The sequence below is a fragment of the Alosa sapidissima genome, chromosome 10 (genome assembly GCF_018492685.1).
Source record: "Alosa sapidissima isolate fAloSap1 chromosome 10, fAloSap1.pri, whole genome shotgun sequence".
Classification (NCBI taxonomy): domain Eukaryota; kingdom Metazoa; phylum Chordata; class Actinopteri; order Clupeiformes; family Clupeidae; genus Alosa; species Alosa sapidissima.
This window is the reverse complement of record NC_055966.1, coordinates 24,197,419-24,216,196: the sequence shown is the minus strand read 5'-3', so window position 1 is coordinate 24,216,196 and position 18,778 is coordinate 24,197,419. Positions and strand designations below refer to the sequence as shown.

General features: G+C 40.6%; 2 long non-coding RNA genes across 3 annotated transcripts; both read right to left on the bottom strand.

The window, feature by feature from the left end:
• Window positions 1-295: 295 nt before the first annotated feature.
• Window positions 296-1,794, bottom strand: LOC121720893. The gene is made up of 3 exons (XR_006034654.1): window positions 1,080-1,794; window positions 852-935; window positions 296-473 (listed from the first exon to the last, which is right to left on the bottom strand). It is a non-coding gene; the product is annotated as an uncharacterized LOC121720893 (long non-coding RNA).
• Window positions 1,795-4,914: 3,120 nt separating this feature from the next.
• On the bottom strand, window positions 4,915-12,381 carry LOC121721407. Of its 2 annotated transcripts, XR_006034819.1 has the most exons (6): window positions 12,180-12,380; window positions 7,316-7,402; window positions 7,164-7,225; window positions 6,819-6,866; window positions 5,974-6,081; window positions 4,915-5,439 (listed from the first exon to the last, which is right to left on the bottom strand). It is a non-coding gene; the product is annotated as an uncharacterized LOC121721407 (long non-coding RNA). The 2 variants fall into 2 exon arrangements; XR_006034820.1 differs by lacking the exon at window positions 6,819-6,866 and having other exon boundaries at window positions 12,180-12,381.
• Window positions 12,382-18,778: the final 6,397 nt, after the last annotated feature.

Sequence of the window (18,778 nt, the reverse complement as noted above, 5' to 3'; positions counted from 1 at the left end):
GGTGACACTAGGTTCACATAAGAAATATGACATCAAAAGCATGTAAGTAATCTACTGACAGTGAAAATAGTTTAAGGCTAACGTTAATATAATAAAATAGCGATAATATAATAAAATAGTTTAAGGCTAGTTTAAGGCTTGAAAGATACAATCCTGGCTCTTGGCAATAATAAATCATTTTATTGAAAAATATATACTTTACATGTTTACTAATGTTTACTATGTTCATAAATCAGTATTTGATATTCACATTTGACAAAAACAAAACAATTGTGATTAAAAATTGATTTGAAGTAAAATGTTCAGTTTAAAGTAGAAATCAGTCATCATAGAAAACAGACATATTGAGCAATGTAATATTCAGGTCATAAACATTTTAAGAAGAAGAGGTTGCACTTCGAAGCCCGGGGGCAGTCACATAGTTGGCCAAAACGCGGTCCCTTTTTCACATAGCAGTAATCTCCAATGTTGCACTGGGAGGGGGAAAAAATAAAAGTTATAAAGAAAGGAAGCTTTATTCATAAAATTGCTTTCAAACTCATATCTCAATCTCAACATATCCTGAGAGTAGAGAAAGAAGCCTACTTTCCATTGTTTTTTGTTCTTCTGCCACTAGATGTCAGTGTTTAACCGATGTTGGTGCTGAGTAAATAGTTTAAAAGTTGGCGTGGACAGACTAGGCTAGCCTACTAGTTTTTAGCACTTTGTAGATGTACTTTGTTTAATTGTGTTGGTTGAAACAAACCCTTTCATCTATTCACAAGTCTTACTTAAACATAGAGAGGTGGTGGATTATTAAAGACGGCCAAGTTCATGTCAGTAGCCCAGGCTATAATGAATAATGAACTCACTTGTGGAAGACGGCTGTGCTTCCTTTCCCACATGCCCATTCTTGGGTTCTGAAGTTTCTCTAAAACATTCTGAAGAACACCAAGCTGCAGGAAAGAGGAAGCGATTGTGTGTTATAGTAGGCCTATTCTAGGCTAGCCTAGGCCTAGGTGGAACTGGGAGGACAAAAGACTTATTAAAAAGCAATGAATAATTGAAACTTTTTTGTTTTTTGTTGTAGGCTAACTTACCAGTTGTCTTTTTTCCTCAACCGGTTTCTCAGGTAAATCTTCCGCCCATGTCGCATTCACATGGGACGATTGTGACAGAATGTATATAAAGATCAAATAGCCCAGTAAAACTGAAGCCGTCTTTGCCATATCCAGGTGTTCAATAATGCATAAGGTGTTTTCTGGTCCCAAATGTTCCTCGGCGATAAGTGACAAGAAACGCTGTCCAGGGTACTGAACTGAAGTTGAGGTTTAGATGTGGCCACAATGGTCAGGATTAGCCTCTCAGACATCCGTCTTAAAAGCAGGGCAAACTCACCTTTGCGTCACGAAAGACTTGATAGGCTACGTTTTATACTATTAATCCCTCTTCTAGTTATGTCATCTAATTGGATTAAGGGTAGGCCTAGGATGGAAAATAGAGACTCTTGAGTTGTAGCCTACTGTTGGTTGTTAATCAGGAACCCTGGTGAAATGTAGCCTAATGACTTATCTCCAAGCTGCACAGGCTTTCAACTAATGGGTTGTAGGCTAAAGGCTTGCAATTCACCAGCGATGTCAACAGTGTTATTAAACACTCGAAAAACAAATACAACCAACATTCTCCGACTTCTGTCCTGACATCTCTCAACGGGCTGGGCTACGTGACCCACTAAACATCGAAGGTGCTGTTTTTACTTTATTTGTCGTTACGTAAAATCAATGGGGAAGACCCTGCTGGAACTAATCCGGCCGTGTAGATCTAATCTTTTCCTATTTTAGATGGGTTTAATACACCTGTGTGTGACGTCATAGTCAGCACCATAGGTATTCATTAAGGAGTTTCTTTGACCTCGGGTAACTCCATTGACTAGTTGAATGCGATTTACATTGAGGACAAGCGCATGGGCCATGGGATAAACAACGCCACTTTGTGTAGATAGTTTTGTAAACAACGAGGTGTTACTCAGCTTGTCATCTTTTTTTTAAGGTGTATAATCTTGTCATAGACACCTTGACATAGTAAAAGTTGCTAAGTCAACATTTTACTTGAGTTGCAGTACAGAGTATAGCCTGCTTTTAAAAACACCTACTTAAGTATTCAAAAGTAAAACATTTTGTTTTGTTTTCAATGTATTGTAATATAATGGGGTTTTTTTTGTCAATGATAGGGTGTAGATCCTTTAGTTGGTCACCAGGACTTGAACAGACCTTTTTGTTCCTTAATTCCAGCCTCAACATTTTATCTAGGCCTATTTTCATATAGCTTTAAAATGGATGCAATAATGCACTTTAAATAGTCATTCATTCTCTGTTCACAAATTATAACATTTTCACTGCGGAATAAAAAATAGGATAACTCAATTAATTATGAGTAGTTTAATGATGTAAAGATCTATGTGAGTGTCAGGTGATTCGACTTCCAACTTCACCGTGATCATGGAGGTTGTTCTGATGAAGAATCTGCTGTCACTATCATTAAAACTGCCAAGTTCAAATTGACTTCAATATGTTCTATTCTTGCATTATTGCATTTAAATAATTGCTTCAAATGTGCTTAAAAGAAATGAGTACTTCATGGTCATATTTCAAATCTAGTGGAGTGAAAAGAATTTGTCTTTCAAATGTAGTGGAGTAAAGTTTCCAATAGGAATACTCAAATAAAGTACAGATACTCGAAAATCATACTTAAGTGCAATAATCAAGGACATTTACTAAGTTACTTCATACTACTAAGTTACCTACAGTTTGCCTACTGTCCCAAGGTGGGAGTGGAGGATGCCATCATCTACCTGCTCCAGAGAGTCCACTCTCACCTGGATAGAGCAGGCGGCACTGTGAAAATCATGTTCATTGTTCCTTGTTCGGCTGGGGGGCTGTGTGTCTGAGCGGGTGGTCAGTAGTACAGGAGCACCTCAGGGGACTGTGCTATCCCCTTTCCTTTTCACACTCTACACCTCTGACTTCCAATACAACTCTGTCTTGCCATCTGCAGAAGTTCTCAGATGACTCTGCATTGGTGGGGTGTGTTAAGGGGGGGGGGGTTGGGGGGCGGGGGGGGGGGGTAGAAACAAAGTACTGGCAGACGGTGGATCGCTTTGTGGAGTGGTGTGGTAGCAACCACCTGCTCTTAAATGTGGCCAAGACCAAAGAGATGGTGGTGGACTTTAGCAGGAACAGGACTAAGCTAAACACAATTACCGTCCTGGGGGAAGAGGTGGAGGTGGTGGAGAACTATAAGTATCTGGGGGTTCAAATAGACAATAAACTGGACTGGAAGCATAACACTGAGGCTGTCTACAAGAAGGGTCAAAGCAGGCTCTATTTCTTGAGGAAGCTTAAGTCTTTTAATGTGTGCACTAAGATGTTACAAATGTTTTATCAGTCTGTGGTAGCAAGTGCAATTTTCTTTGCAGTCATCTGTTGGGGTAGCAGTATCAGGGCCAGTGACTCTAACAGACTGAACAAGCTGATTAGGAAAGCAGGCTCTGTGCTGGGGACTACTCTACAGCCTCTAGAGTTGGTGGTGGAAAGGAGGATGTTGCAGAAATTGTTATACATAATGGACAATGCATCACATCCCCTACACAGTACACTGGCAAAACAACAAAGTGTTTTTAGTTGGCGGTTTCGCCAACTCAGTTGCAGTAAGGACAGATATAAGAAAACGTTCTTACCCACAGCAATAGCACTGTACAACGACTCTCCTTTGAGTAGAGAGAGACGACTTATCTTTTAATCTTTTATATCTAATATGGAGGCAATTGTCTTGATTTATGTCTTATTAGGCAGTTATACTTTGGTACTTGGATGTGTATGGTACCTTGACAGCTACCACATGCTATGTCTTGTGGGTGAAAGTAATTTTTTGTTTATATATGTGAACTATATGTGTGCTTGCTGTATGTTCTTAAGGCTGCTGAAACAACTGAATTTCCCTGTGAAATAATTAAAGTATATCTATCTATTTATCTATCTATCTATTTTAGCCTACCCACTTAGCATATTCAAAATGGTGTGATACATCTACAACACTATACACTGATATTCAATGCTTTGGATCTACTACTCTGTAAAAGAATACAGCTCTAGTATCCTATAGGCTACTTTATGCTTTAATTACTCTGCTCTAGCCTATTACAATTGTAAAATCAAATCAGAGTGCATTGTCTCTTGTTTCTTAGATTTAATAAATAATTTATAATTATAAATGATTATACATTTATAATTCTGGCTCCCTGCTCTGTGAGGTTTGTCTGGATAACAAATCCAGACATCTGTATTTCAGAGGTTCACAGAGATACTTAACCAGTCACAATATTAAGTTGAATGATGGACTGAAGTGATGACAGGAGACCACCCGGGGCTTTCCTACCAGCCCCATGGTGATCTATGTGTTTAGGACAAAGTTATAGGGAAAATATGTTTTGAACTTCCCTGGGTCACATCATAGGTCATTAAAAAAAATGTCAAAGGTCAAACCGGTTTAATAATGCTTAGGTGTTTGGCAGCTAAGCATGGCTTTAAATTAGCCCAGAATTGCTAGGAGTTGACTTTACTACCAGTGGACCCTGCTGTTCTCTACGGCCCCAGGAGGGCCCTGGTTGCTTGGGAAGGAGGTCCAAGGTAAACAACGCTGGGATGGACACAGATGTGGGCGTATTATTCTTTAGGATCAGCCAGCTGGGCCTGATCTGCTGATCAAGATGTGCGGTGTGGCAAACCTTAGAAGTACCATATGAATTTATATGCACATGTACATTCGTGTGTGTGTGTGTCTTGGTGTTTGTTTGTATGCATGGTCCTTTTGCATGGATGAGGTCCTTCATATATTTATGTACTAATTTAAAAGGCATAGCACAAATAGAAGTGAACAGACAGTAAAATGTGTTTATTTTTTCTGACATAGTAAAAACAACAAAAGCAACACAAACATTTTTAATTTAATTACATGGAGTGTTAAGGTAAAATAGTTATTGATGAAAAGTCTAAACTATATGATAATATAAACATGTAAACAAAGTCCTTATAGGGGATGATGTAAGTCTCTGATACACGTCTTTAAGCAAGCACCACACCAACCAAGAAAAAATGTCTTGTGAACTGTAACATTCTGTATAGCAGGTCCAGTAACATGTCTGTAGATAAGTCAGGAAAATAAGTGCTTCTGAAACTAAATGTGTAGAGCGCTGTGCAAAGTGTATTATGTTTGGTTGGATAACATTTACTGATAAAATTGCTGGTTTCATGGCTTTTAATATTAATACAGTTACTTATTGCAGACCTTGACCCAACACCTGAAATCTGTGTCAAAGTGATGTTCATAACTGAGGATGTGCTGGCAAACTCTGTGATTTAGAACTTCTTTTATGTTCAATCCCTCTTGACATCTTCATTACAACTGGAAGTAAAATATAAACACATTTTATGAGACAAAAATTCCCACAGAGGCAGACCCATTTTAATTTTAGAGGCGAGGAGGTTTTTGGGTTATTTATAATCAGTTGTTTATTTATTATTATTATTATTATTATTATTATTATTATTATTATTTTAAAGATAGCTTACAAAATATTGCTATATTAAATAGAAGTTAAGAAAAATATTCTGGATGTTGGATGTATAGCTGATTATTTTTGGAGCACTGCTTCCATTTTCTTCCAATACCATGGCTCATATACAATACACATACATTCGCATAAGATGGCATATCCACTATGGATGGGAAAACCTCCTAATTTTCACTATAAGCCACATCCTGATTAGCAGCAGTGGGAAAAAACAAACAGTCTCTGTCTCTTGCCTCTCTTTTCCTCAGCAATCTCTCCATAGGTTTGAATGTAAATACACATTTGGCTAACAGCCCAGCTGCTTCCCATCTGAGATGACAAGCTCACACTGTAAATCCTTGCTGGGCTTAAATGCTTGGACTGACCTTGGTGTGTGTCCAGTGTGTACATGGTCCCGTTTAAAGTGGGTGAAAGAGTTGTTGGATGGAGAGGACCAGGAGGATGATGGGGGCTGGGAGTGTGATTCCTGAGGCCTGGAGGAGGAAGACAAATTAGACCATTAGAACACTATGAACACTATAGAACACTATCACTATGGTGATTGGTCTCATCACTACGGTGATTGGTCTCATCAGCAACAGCGATGAGACGGCCTACAGGGAGCACCTAACATCGTGGTCCACTGACAACAACCTGGCTCTCAAAGACCAAAGAGCTCATTGTGGACTTCAGGAAGTCTAAAGCTAGCACACACACCCCCATTCTCATCAACGAGACTGAGGTGGAACGTGTCACCAGCTTCAAGTTTCTGGGTGTCCATATCTCTGAGGACCTCTCTTGGGCCCTCAACACCTCTACTCTGATCAAGAAGGCTCACCAGTGTCTCTCCTTCCTGCGGACAATAAAGAAGGTCCACTTGTCTCCTCAGATCCTGGTGAACTTCTACCGCTGCACCATCGAGAGCATCCTCACCAACTGTGTCACAGTATGATATGACAACTGCTCTGCCTCTGACCGGAAAGCACTGCAGAGGGTGGTGAAAACTCTAACTCTGAACTCTAGAGTAAGGGATCTGAATTTAATTCTGGCTGCTATAGGAAGCCAATGAACAGTAACTAACAGAGGAGTTATATGTGTCTTATTTGGCTGATTAATGAAAAGATGTGCCGCTGCAATGTCATTATTTGAAACATAATAGAGAAAATCCTTAGTTTATGATGATTAAATGAACGTAAATTGCATAAGACTATGGAAAGGTTTTCACAAGTACCTTGTTTGTTTTTGCTGACCTCACTTCCTTCTCCTGTGAAATTTTGTTCTGTTTTAGAGATAAGGGAGACACTGTTTAGTCTAAATTGCTATACTTTATATAGCCTCCTTTTATTTCCTTCAAAATTATTGTATGTCATTATTCAAAAGGGTATTGATAATAGCCTTAAGTTATGTTGACTTGAATGAATGGAAATTGCATAAGACTACGACAATGTTTTCACAAGTACCTTATTGTCTGTTTTAGAGATAAAGGAGACATTGTAGACTAAATTGCAAAAGTTGTAATTTATGATGACTAGTGAACAGCAATTGCATAATGTTGTGAAAAAGTGGACAGAAGTACCTTGTCTGATGTTTCGCCCTTCTGAAGAATTTCATATAAATCATAGTTGATAGTTGCATTGTCTACAAAAAAAAACAATTTCATGTAACTGAGTTTAGTGAAAGTGTAGATGTATATAGATAGACAAAGAAAGACAATGAGGCTATACATACTGTAATAGTAGTATTCAAAAGTAGCGTTTTCATAGTCATAGTCAGCTGTTGTTGAATCATAGTAATCTTCTCTTCCAACACTCCTGCCTGTAGATGTTAAAAATGATAAAATCTCAGTTTATTAGTGCCATTCTAGAGCACATTTGCACATCAACATAACTGCAGAGAGAGATTGTGTGAGAGTGACTGTGTGTGTGTGTGTGTGTGTGTGTGTGTGTGTGTGTGTGTGTGTGTGTGTAAATCAAAATAAAAGCCGAGTCCCAGATAGACGCCTGTCTCTTTTACATGCCTGGTGTGGCTACAGGTTTGGATAAATAAAGGCCGGTCTCAAATAGAGGCCTGGTCTGTTTTTTAGTTTCGGGTTGTATTTAATCTCCTAAAACCCGCTAGATCGTCTGTTTAAGGCAGTTCTATAGTGCAGATTACGCACCAGGGCCATAGTCACCATAGACATTCGTCCCCTCCCAATATTCAGATATGACCAAATGCCCCCCCCCCCCCCCTCCAATATCCAGACATAGAAAAATAAAGAAAGAAAAAAACGCCACCATCCAACAAGCACCACCATCTGAAATGCAATCAAATATAAATAACGCACAAATTAGTGACCTAGTGATGGTTCCAGAGTAGCCTACCCCTGAGTGGTTTGTTCTGGTGGTTTTCCGTTTTCGTTAGTGGCGTGCGCTATCAAAAGCTTCCATTTACTGCACCCTACTGCCATGAGGTAGGGCTGTCAACAATATTGCAAAAACTACAGTACAATTCTCACAAAACTTGTTGGCAAGAGCACAGGCCAGGAAATCCCATTCATTTTTGGAGCTGATCAAACTCAAAGGGAACTTTGAAGCATTTTCCATATTGTAGCCTATTCTTACCCTGGAAACTCCAGAGTTCTCGCAAGAGCACAATTTGAATTGTCTCTGCGAGACACTCTGGCAATGAGTAATGATGCACGTTACTTTTGCCACTTGTATCGCGGGGAGCCAATCACATCGGTGTATCTGATATAGGCGGGCCAGAGGCGAGCTAAACAGATGACAGTTGTAGTGTTATCCAATTGTGTCGAAGTCTGGAATCAGTCAGTAAACGTTGGTCGTATTGTGTTATCCAATTGTGTCATTCATTTCTTTCACATGTCTTACAGCATAAATAATGCATTCATATGCTAGTAGTAATGTCAGAAATTAACCTGTTTATAGGTCTCTTAGAAATGGTTGTTGCATCTTGCATGTTATTTAGAGGCGCACTCAATCGCGCATCCATGCAGGCAAAACGTAGGAATCAAATGTGGCGACGGCACACAAGTTTAGGAAGTATAAGGAATTTTTTTTTACAATGCACAGGCTGTGATAGCCTACAGTTAATGTGAATCATGGACAATAACCAAAGAAAGGAATTTGCACCTCCATTCACCAATTAAAGGCTGTAGTAGGCCTAGTGTTTCTACATGTCTACAAAATGTAATTTCTGTCAGAAACCAGCCAAAAATGGTATTTGCATCAGGCGTTTTGCATCTGTGCCCAGGGGTTCATAATCCATCCATGCCTATGTCTGTCAAAAGTTTGGACTACCCTAATTGACTGACTTAACTAATGAATTGTTTGTGATTTTTAATAATATTTTTGCATGGTAGGAAATGTATTGAAATTCTGTTTGTGGGTCCCTCAGACCCCACCACAGATTTAATTATTTGAAATGAATAATTTAATAATAATTCCCATCTTTGCAGAGAAAAAAAGTTTTGTGTGAGGCACCTGTCTCAACCACTAGGCGGTGTAGTTAGGCGATTTGGGAAAATAAAAGCCTGGGCTATTATTTTAAGTTTTACGATATGTAAATGTGTGTGTGTGTGTGTGTGTGTGTGTGTGTGTTACAGGGTGGACTATTAATTCACTAATACTTAGGTGTTTCCTGAACCCCCTTAAACCAGTGGAGCCATCCTCTACAGGCCAGAACAATGCGGACACCAAATGAGGAATCTCTCTCCCAGGAGAAGGAGCCCAGGCCCAGGCCCAGGGGCACAAAATGGGACAGGTTCCAGCCAGGCACAGCCCTATCAATCATTCCATGAATGGAGGGCATGGGGGCTTTTGTGCAGATCTGCGCATTTACCACAACTTGTGAGAGGGAAGCCGAGCTGTCCAGACAGTTTTGGGTTACAACCACTGGAGTCTGGGACTGGACACATCTAATGTTTTTCGGGATATAAAATTTGCAAATCTGACTCCTGATAGCTGCATATCTGCATAGATAGCTAAAGATTCCAGTGAAGTTTGGTTGAGCGTATTAGGAGAGTGTAATGAAACTCTCTCTCTTTCTCCAAAAATTACAAATACACAAACCAGTTGCTGAAATACGAATATGTTCTGGTATATATTATGGTATATGTTCTGCTACTGAGGCCATAAGACCATCAGATACAGATACAGACGAATGAATGCAGTTATGGCTTTGGTGCAGTGTACTTCTGTGCTTTGTGTCTGTTTGAAGAAGCACAATAGACTTTACACAACTAGAAAGTCTATTGTGCTCAAAGTCAATGCAATCAACCCGGTGTGACAATAGTGCAATTAATAGTATAGTTGTTTCTAATAATGCTTTAAATTCCCTTTTTATGCACTATTGGGAGGACAAATTAAGAAGTGAATTGTTACCTCAACTGTTGAGGTGTTTTCCTCATAGAGCTTATGCAAACACAAGTCTTTTTGGAACTTGTAGGAACAGCCCTGTGTGCAGTCACTGCCCTCTCACCTCATGTCAATACATCTTGAGGAAAACGGCTAAACTGGCAACGAAGAATGTTTAAGTGTTCAAGGTGCAATTGAGGTGCAAATCAAGATCTGAATACCACCCCCTTTTGTTCAACTGTCATTATATTAAGAAACTTAACCGCTGTTCCATCAGCCCCCATAGCCCAAAGGCAAAAAGAGGCAAAACTGAACAAGTCTTCGAATGTGTCTTACTCTGTTAAACAATGGTGAGACCGCCCTCTTTTATGGGAAACCACATGAATGAGCAAGGGAATGAAATTGAAAGTTTCCTTAAAAGCAAGTTAAAAACTGCCCGTCTACCAAAAACAAATGACACCATCCTCTTTATCTGGAAACGGTTGGCAATATTCCCATTACCTGACAGTGTCTCAATTATCAATGGTAAAGTTGTTGGCCAGATATTGTTGACTGAAGTGTTTAAAATGATGCCGCAGATAACGAAAAGGATAGTGAATCCTCATGTTATTTTTTGCAGCTTAACACATCATCAGGTCAATTTGCATTCACATCATGACTGACGTATGGGGAAAGCATTATCCCCTCCCTTCCCTTTAAGCACTCTGCAAGGTCATCCTGACCCTAATAAAGTGCTTAGATAAGATCAAAAGGCACCCACTCCTCTATCAATAATTTTTATCAAAAGAAACAAATTCACCAATAATAGTAGGCACCTCATCATCATAACATCATAATTATTATTGATTGCATTGTTTCATACCTCACATGCGTTATGGACAACTGTTATGATGCAATAGCCTACATTTTGCAGTTAATGTAAAGCCTACATTTTGCAGTTAATGTAAAGTAAATATACAAGACAATGTTATGACAGTTTAAATAGCTATAATGTATTTTTAAAATAATTTTGTTGGAACATATAATTAAACTATCCTTATTTGGCAGGATTCTTGTTCAAGTTTGGGTTGGTGTAATCCTCTGCTTTCTCTTCAAGGTGTCTGGGATATTCCCAGTGCTCCTGGATATATATCCAGTGCTATGGAGACCACTCCAGACACATGCCATCCGAGGTATGTGAGCAATGCCAGATGCATGGTAATTTCCCCAGATTAGCCTTATCACCCAGTCACTGATTTTTACATTAAAGACTAACCTTTACCTCTCGGTCCTGTGACATATGCAGCCAGGGATAAAGCGCAGATTTGCAGACATGGTGATTGTTAGTGTTTTCACTTCCTTAATACATCTCTTCCTCCTTCACATCCAGAAATTCCCATTAGTCACTGAACACAGACAGCTTTGAATTGACTGTCAACAGCCTTCCACAGCCTGTCTCTTTCTCAGTTCTCTTTCTCTCTCTCTGTCTCTCTCTCTGTCTCTCTCTCTCTCTCTCTCTCTCTCTCTCTCTCTCTCTCTCTCACACACACACACTTTTTTAGCTGTCTCACCATGCAGACTCAACAGTGACATTGACTAAAGAGTCCTTAAAAAAAGCAAACCACTGAAAACAAACAAACAAGCAAACAAAAACAAATAAGATGAAGAGGAGTAACGTATTTCCCAGAGTTGTAAACCAATACTGTCCGGTTGCCCGGGGTGCATTCACCACAAACTGGCAGATCTACTAACAGACAGCTGTATGAGATCCTCCAGGGATTTGTAGCCCCTGCTTGGGCTTTTTGGCCTCTTTCCTCCATCTCTTGTGTAAACGGTATCAGACCTTACAGACAATACTTGGCACTCTGTTATCTCTCACAGTGGGACTGTCTATGGCTATGTCCAGACTGAAACTAGATCTACTCTGTCTCTTGCACTCTTTTTTCTTCTGTTTCCATACATACCCCGAGGCACCTATTGTCACCCATGACTCACACTGCAATGGGAAAACCCGCATGTCTGTGTTTATGTGTGTATGTGGTAAGTCTGAGCTTTGGAATAAGCTCCTGTCTCTTTCAGCATTGTGGAGAACATCATCAAATATTTTGCCTATTCAAAAAACTTAGAGGCAACATGTAAGAACAAGGATTGTGAGTGTGAGTGAGAGTTAGTGTGTGTGTGTGTGTGTGTGTGTGTGTGTGTGTGTGTGTGTGTGTGTGTGTGTGCAGAGAGAGAGATCTTCAGCCAGTAGTACTCACCCCAGCAAAGCCCTAAAGTCAGCAGTGTCCCAGTCACCCAGAGAGAGAGCAGTTGCCAGTGCATGCTGAAGAGAAGATACAGTGGAGAGTAGGAACGGAACTGCAACTGGATGTCTGCTGCGTGTGTGTGAGTGTTTGGATGTGTGTGCATGTGTGTCTTTGTGTGTATGTGTATGGCCACTGGTATGGGAGCATGCTAATGTGCATGGGCTATGGGGGTGCAAGGGGGTGGAGGAAGAGAGGAAGAAGGCTGGGCCAGAGGCATTTTGTGCAACTCTATCTGCCTCAGATAGACACTTTCAGCTCAACGGTCTTCTGCTGATTCCTATCAGGATTTCCCTCTGCTTCTCTTGCAAGGCAATGCAGGTGAGAGGAGAGAAGACAAATCCAGACATGTCAAGGGAACAGTGCTATCTCAAGTTCAATCGCACTGAAGCACTGAACTATAAAGAGTTATGTTATATGACTATATACAGTATGACTGACTAAGGACTTATTAATAATTAATTATTGAGGGAGGATAACACATGTTTAAACATTTCACATAACGTTTCTAAACCTGTTGTGTGTGTGTGTGTGTGTGTGTGTGTGTGTGTGTGTGTGTGTCTTAAAATAGAAAAAAGAGCCCTCAAATTCTTCAAACATCTAAAAACAAGTGACCCCAACTCTTATTGTTTTAAAGCCCTAAAAAGCGAAGCCCCCTCATCCAGCTAGTCCTGAGACTCACACATACTAATAGTACAACTAATACAACTAATAGTCAGCCTCAGGACATTGCCACCTTTTCTCAAACAATTCAGCCTAAATGCAGAAAAACAAAATTCCAAAATTATTATATTGGACTGAAACAACAAAAAGACAAAATAAACTTCAATATCATTTGGCCCTAAACAGAGAGTACACTATGGCAGAGTACCTATCACAGTCACTAATACCAGACAGACAAAAACCTTGACAAATGCACCCAGACCTACAAAAGTCTAAGAACACTATTAGAAGAGGAAAGAGTGCAAGAGTTGCAGCAAGATACGTATTAAGATATCTAAGCCATATAAAAAGGAAGTCACTTCATCAGACAAGCACAAACAAAAATCAAACACACACATTTACACACACACACAAACATTTACACACACACATGTGTGCGCACGTACACACACACACACACACACACACACACACATACACACACACACGTACACACACACACACACACATGTACACATAGCCACACACACACACACACACACACATAGCAACGCATACATAACCACACATACACTTACGTGCACTCCCATCCACACCCTTACGCGAGCGCGCACACACACACACACACACACACACACACACACACACACACACACACACACAGACTGCCGTTGCAGTACTGTATGATGCATGATGTTTTATTTTCTTTCTTTTACATATACTACTAAATACCTGTGCAATAAGAAATGCTTATGCAAATTGTATTTTTGTCATGCCAATTAAGCTCAATTTAATTTAATTGAAAATTGAACGAGAGAGAGAGAGATTGTGTGAGAGTGACTGTGTGTGTATGTGTGTGTGTGTGTGTGTGTGTGTGTGAGAGTGACTGTGTGCGTGTGTGTGTGTGTGTGTGTGTGTGTGTGTGTGTGTGTGTGTGTGTGTGTGTGTGTGAGAGTGACTGTGTGTGTGTGTGTGTGTGTGTGTGTGTGTGTGTGTGTGTGTGTGAGTGAGAGTGACTGTGTGTGTGTGTGTGTGTGTGTGTGTGTGTGTGTGTGTGTGTGTGTGTGTGTGAGAGAGAGAGACTGTGTGCGTGTGTGTGTGTGTGTATGTGTGTGTGTGTGTGTGTGTGTGAGAGTGACTGTGTGTGTGTGTGTGTGTGTGTGTGTGTATGTGTGTGTGTGTGAGTGAGAGTGACTGTGTGTGTGTGTGTGTGTGTGTGTGTGTGTGTGTGTGTGTGTGTGTGTGTGTGAGAGAGAGAGGTATGGAAAAACAGACAGTGCTCCCCAGGGAGAGCCCAGAGGTCTCTCCACCTCCGTTGCCCTCTTTCTTCCTTTCTGTCCCGGGTGCTTCTGGAGCGGACCTGAGCAGGAGGATGAGAGGAGGCCACTGATCTCTAACCAGTCCCAGCTGTGTGAGTCCAGGAGGGGCTCCAAACCATGGGAGTGTGCAGGACTGACCTCAGAACAGCCACAGACAGCCACAAGGTCAGTCGTTGCTCTTTCTGACATCTAAACCTGTCCTTAAAGAGCTCTATTAAAGTTTTTTACGATTGTTTACACACTAAAATAAAAACTTTTTACCACAATTTGCAAAATTCTCATCCAAGGAGCAAAACACCTCCACAGATTTGCACAGCATTACACACAATGTCTGCTTCACCCTTTTTGCAAAACATCACACACAGTGATTTGTAAAACTCTACTCACATTTTCACACCAGATAAGGATTGTGAGGTTACTTCCTTGTCATTACAAAGCCCCGGATTGCCAATGACCACACTAATGAATGAATTGGATAACCACATCCACCAGGTGTGGAAGCACATGTGCTAATTTGAAAACGCAGCACTCAGGTGTACTATAAAAGGCAGCGGCTTTTACAGTAGTTTTTCTTCAGAGTCAAAGTGTATGTACTTCATGCAGTAATTTTTATTTGTCTACAGATTTGTTTCTTTGATTTCATTGTTGGTTGATTACTGTAACTGATTATGGTAAGAAATACTGTAAGTATTGAAATGTAAATACTTCAAATATTCAGTCTGCAGCATCAGTGTTGTGCAGTGCTTGGTAAGTTTACTGTATAGTAGGCCTGTTTGTGTACATTCTCCCTATATCTCAAACTAATCATGAAAAATGTTGTGGGTTTGTCACAATTTTTTTGTCATCTAAATGATCCCTTACATAACAATGTCTGGCCAAAAATCTAGCACATGCTATTTCCTAACATTAGTTTTTTTAAAAATGTGTTTTTTATTTATCACAGCAGTGTGAAACTGGCTGCAATAGTGTCGATCATTGAGGACTGTGTTAGTTAAATGAAAACTAATAGCATTTTCACAAATATGTTTTGACTGGAGTATGTATGTTTTGACTGAAGTGTCATTTTGCAAACAATCTAGGAATTAGGCAAATTGAGTGTGGTGTTTGGATAATTGTGATTATATTTTGAAAAAAAGAACCCGGTTTTCAAAATGGCGTGTGAACAATTGAAAAAAACTGTAAAGGTTGTATCAGCAATGGCGGGGTAACGTCACTTTTGTTGATGTTCAAACAAAACAGAGAGCTAGCTCGCTACTCCCTCCCCCCTCCCTCCTGTGCAATTGAAACTCTCCTAAACGTGCATCTCGTCGGTTATTGGTTGGAACACTTTATTTTGCCTTTGAGTGGTTGGCAACACTTGTTGGTAGCAATTTTTTGTGTACAGATCTCGGAGCCTACGCTGCCTACAGAGACGCGTTTTTTTGACGGCCTGCTTATGGGGCAGGCAGCTAGCGGATCGTTAGGAAAGATTAGATGAATGTGTTCATTTATGTTCGGGCCTTTTTTGGGCCTGAAATCGCTGATACAACCTTTAAGATAAGACAAAATAGTCTTAATAGAGTTCCTACACTTTGGCCTTCCTCTTTTTATAAATATACCTGTTACTATCACAGCACTAACATGTCGTAGGTGTTTTCTGTGAGTGGGTGGATGATGGCGGTGATTGTTGGATCATGCCTGAGCCTGCACCTCTCAGGTGCCAGCAGCACTCCTGGCAGGGAGGCATGAAAACTAAACTTCATACCTGAGAGGATTCTCGCACACACGTGGACAAAAACCACAAGCTCACAACGTCCCCACAGTCTTGCCCCAGCCAAAGCCTCTGTCTTTGCCAGTTTAAGGCAGAGTGCCAGGGCCATTCCAGAATCTCTGCACGCACAGTGTCAACTGGCCATGGCCCGCATATTGGAAATAATCCACTGTGTCTGTGCAGTGGAGGGCCATCCCTCTTCATTAAGGCTGTTTTGTGTCTGAACTGTCTTTCATTCTGACTGGCTGCCCCACACCCACCCCCATTCCCCCCACCCGCTGGGTTACAGTTCATTTCTCAGCAGGCACAGAGGGCCTGGTATGTACAATGCTGTCCTACAAGTGTATTTAATGATGCCTGTACAATTGTATCTTTGAGAATGTATTTGAATGTAACCTACACATTTTTGCTATGCTTTTATTATTGTCTGGCTCAATGTACTGTATGTTGTGCCATGCGAACATTGGAGACACCAAGCATGGCCTGTGAGGCCCGATGTGTCGGAGCACTTTGTGACCCTGTGCGGCGCTGTAGATAGGCTAAAGGTGTTATCAATTGAGGTAGCTTGCCTTAAACACCCGGAAACACTGACGAAGGCCGCAAGGCCGAAACGTTTGTTACTGTTACCCCTGCTGTTATCAGTGAAGATAAATTAGTAAAAAGAAAAGATTTTGGAGTGCGACTTTTTGATTTTCTGTACAATTGTACACATTATATTTTTCTGGAGGGATCATTTATTTTTGGTTCCCATTATTCTCATATGTTTGACCTCTTATATTCTAATTAAAAATGCAACTTTTCTTTAGATCCCTGTATTTGAAGGTAATCAAAGGTATCTCTTTTCACAGTATAAATTCACATTTGGCCCCAATAAACACATTGCATTTCAGTTCACAAATCTGCTTGGACTGAAATGTAAAACTCAATAAGTAAGCCTGCAAAGGCACACTCTTCTCTATAGAGGAGATCAGGGCACATTACAATGTCGAAGAAGAGAACAAGAGGTGTGTTACAGGGCTAAATTACATTTAAGATCATCTAGCAAGGGCATGCATCGGCATTTCATTCACTCAAATGGAAACAATGGAGTTTTGTGACCAAGCCCAAAAAGGAGATGATAGGAAAATGAGAGGTGTGGGTTATGGCAATGCCTCATATTCATTCTCTTGTTATATATTTTTTTTCTGTCTTAAAGGTGGCATTTTTGAAAACTCTGAGGCGCACTGTATCCAGCAGCATACAGTGCTCTATGTGAGAAGTGTTTTATTTGCCAATGGAGCGTCCATGCAAAGAGTATTCAACTAACTTTGTAATCTGGCATACAGCGTAACATCAGTGTATTAAGTTGCACTTTTCGATGACTATAAGTAAATCCCAGCTGACCATCAAATCACCATAAAATGCCTCCGAAATATGTGGCATGACATGAGTCTACGTCTCACCATCAACCAACATCACTAAATGTCAGTCGGAGAGCTACTGAAGCTGTCGGCAGCCTCACGGTTGGGTTCTCATATCTGTGGAGTTGTCAGCGTCCTGCCAAACACAGCTCCTGTTGTGCATCTCTGCTTATATGGTCTTGCACGGATGCCATTACTAAGAGCAGCACCAGGGACAGCCATGGCATCAGGGCCATGATAAGGGTCTCAGCTACTCTTGCACACTCTGCTTTGAAGGTTATCATGTGCATCAGCTGAGAGCAGCAGCTTGTCATTTGTGTGGAGCTCTGTTGACAGGAAGCAGGAGTAGAGGGGCAAAACCGTGGTTAGGATCGACACACCAAAATTCAGTGAACAAATGGTTAACTTGTTATATGTGTGTGGGTACAAGATTGAATCGTTGGACCTCCCTATCGCCTGAGGCAAAACAGACTCTCTCTCATGCAGTAAATAGCATAGCTCATGAAAACAGACACTCGTGAAACAGAAAGGCAAGACTTGAAATTCTGGGGTGTGCATCACATTAACCATGCTCTCCATTAACCAGAGGCTTTTGAAGCTCATATCAGAATAGATTCTTTCACTAGATCATGACTCATTGAACTGCGTCCGAGGTTCTCTTGTGTCAGTAGTCTCTTATCATTGTCAAGCCTGCAGCCTCTAAGGGGACAAACCACAGTATAAGAATGGCCTAATTGATGAAATAATGCCATTCATCAATCTGTTCAAGCAACAACCAGAGATGGCATACTTCTCTTCGTGTTTCAACACTATTCGCATGACAAAGTGTCCTTTTGTTTGGTCATGGTTTTAACTGGTTTTATTATTATGACTGCCGCGTAGCGAAGCGACGGTTATAGGTTTAGTCAGTTTTTCTTTCTTCTGGATTTTTTTTTTCTTCCGGATTTTTTTTTTTCTTCAGTGATTTCTTTAGTTCCCGGGACACTGAAAGACCGCGGTTCACAAAACTTGGTGTGCATGTAGCCTCACAAGGATGACACGGAACCATTGTTTTTTATTTTGATCCGTTGCCACCATCCCTTCTGTGAACATCTCGAGAACCGAAGGGCCTAGGAGGACCACATTTATTTTGTATGTTGGTCTCAAGGGGCCATGTCAACCCATCCCATAACCACTCATTTGATGTATAGTGCCACCAAGTTAAAAATGAAAAAGCAAAAATGAGGTGTTGTAATTGCAGGTATCTCTGGCTGACATGGTCAAAACTGTACGAAATTGGAGGTGTGGGATCATTATGACACCCTCTGAATGCATAAAAAATAAACACAAGCTTAAACTCTTTTTAATTTCTAAGAAAGAATGTCACAAGACGGACACGTTTCAGCCAATGCCAAGATACTGAAGACGGCATTGGCCGAAATG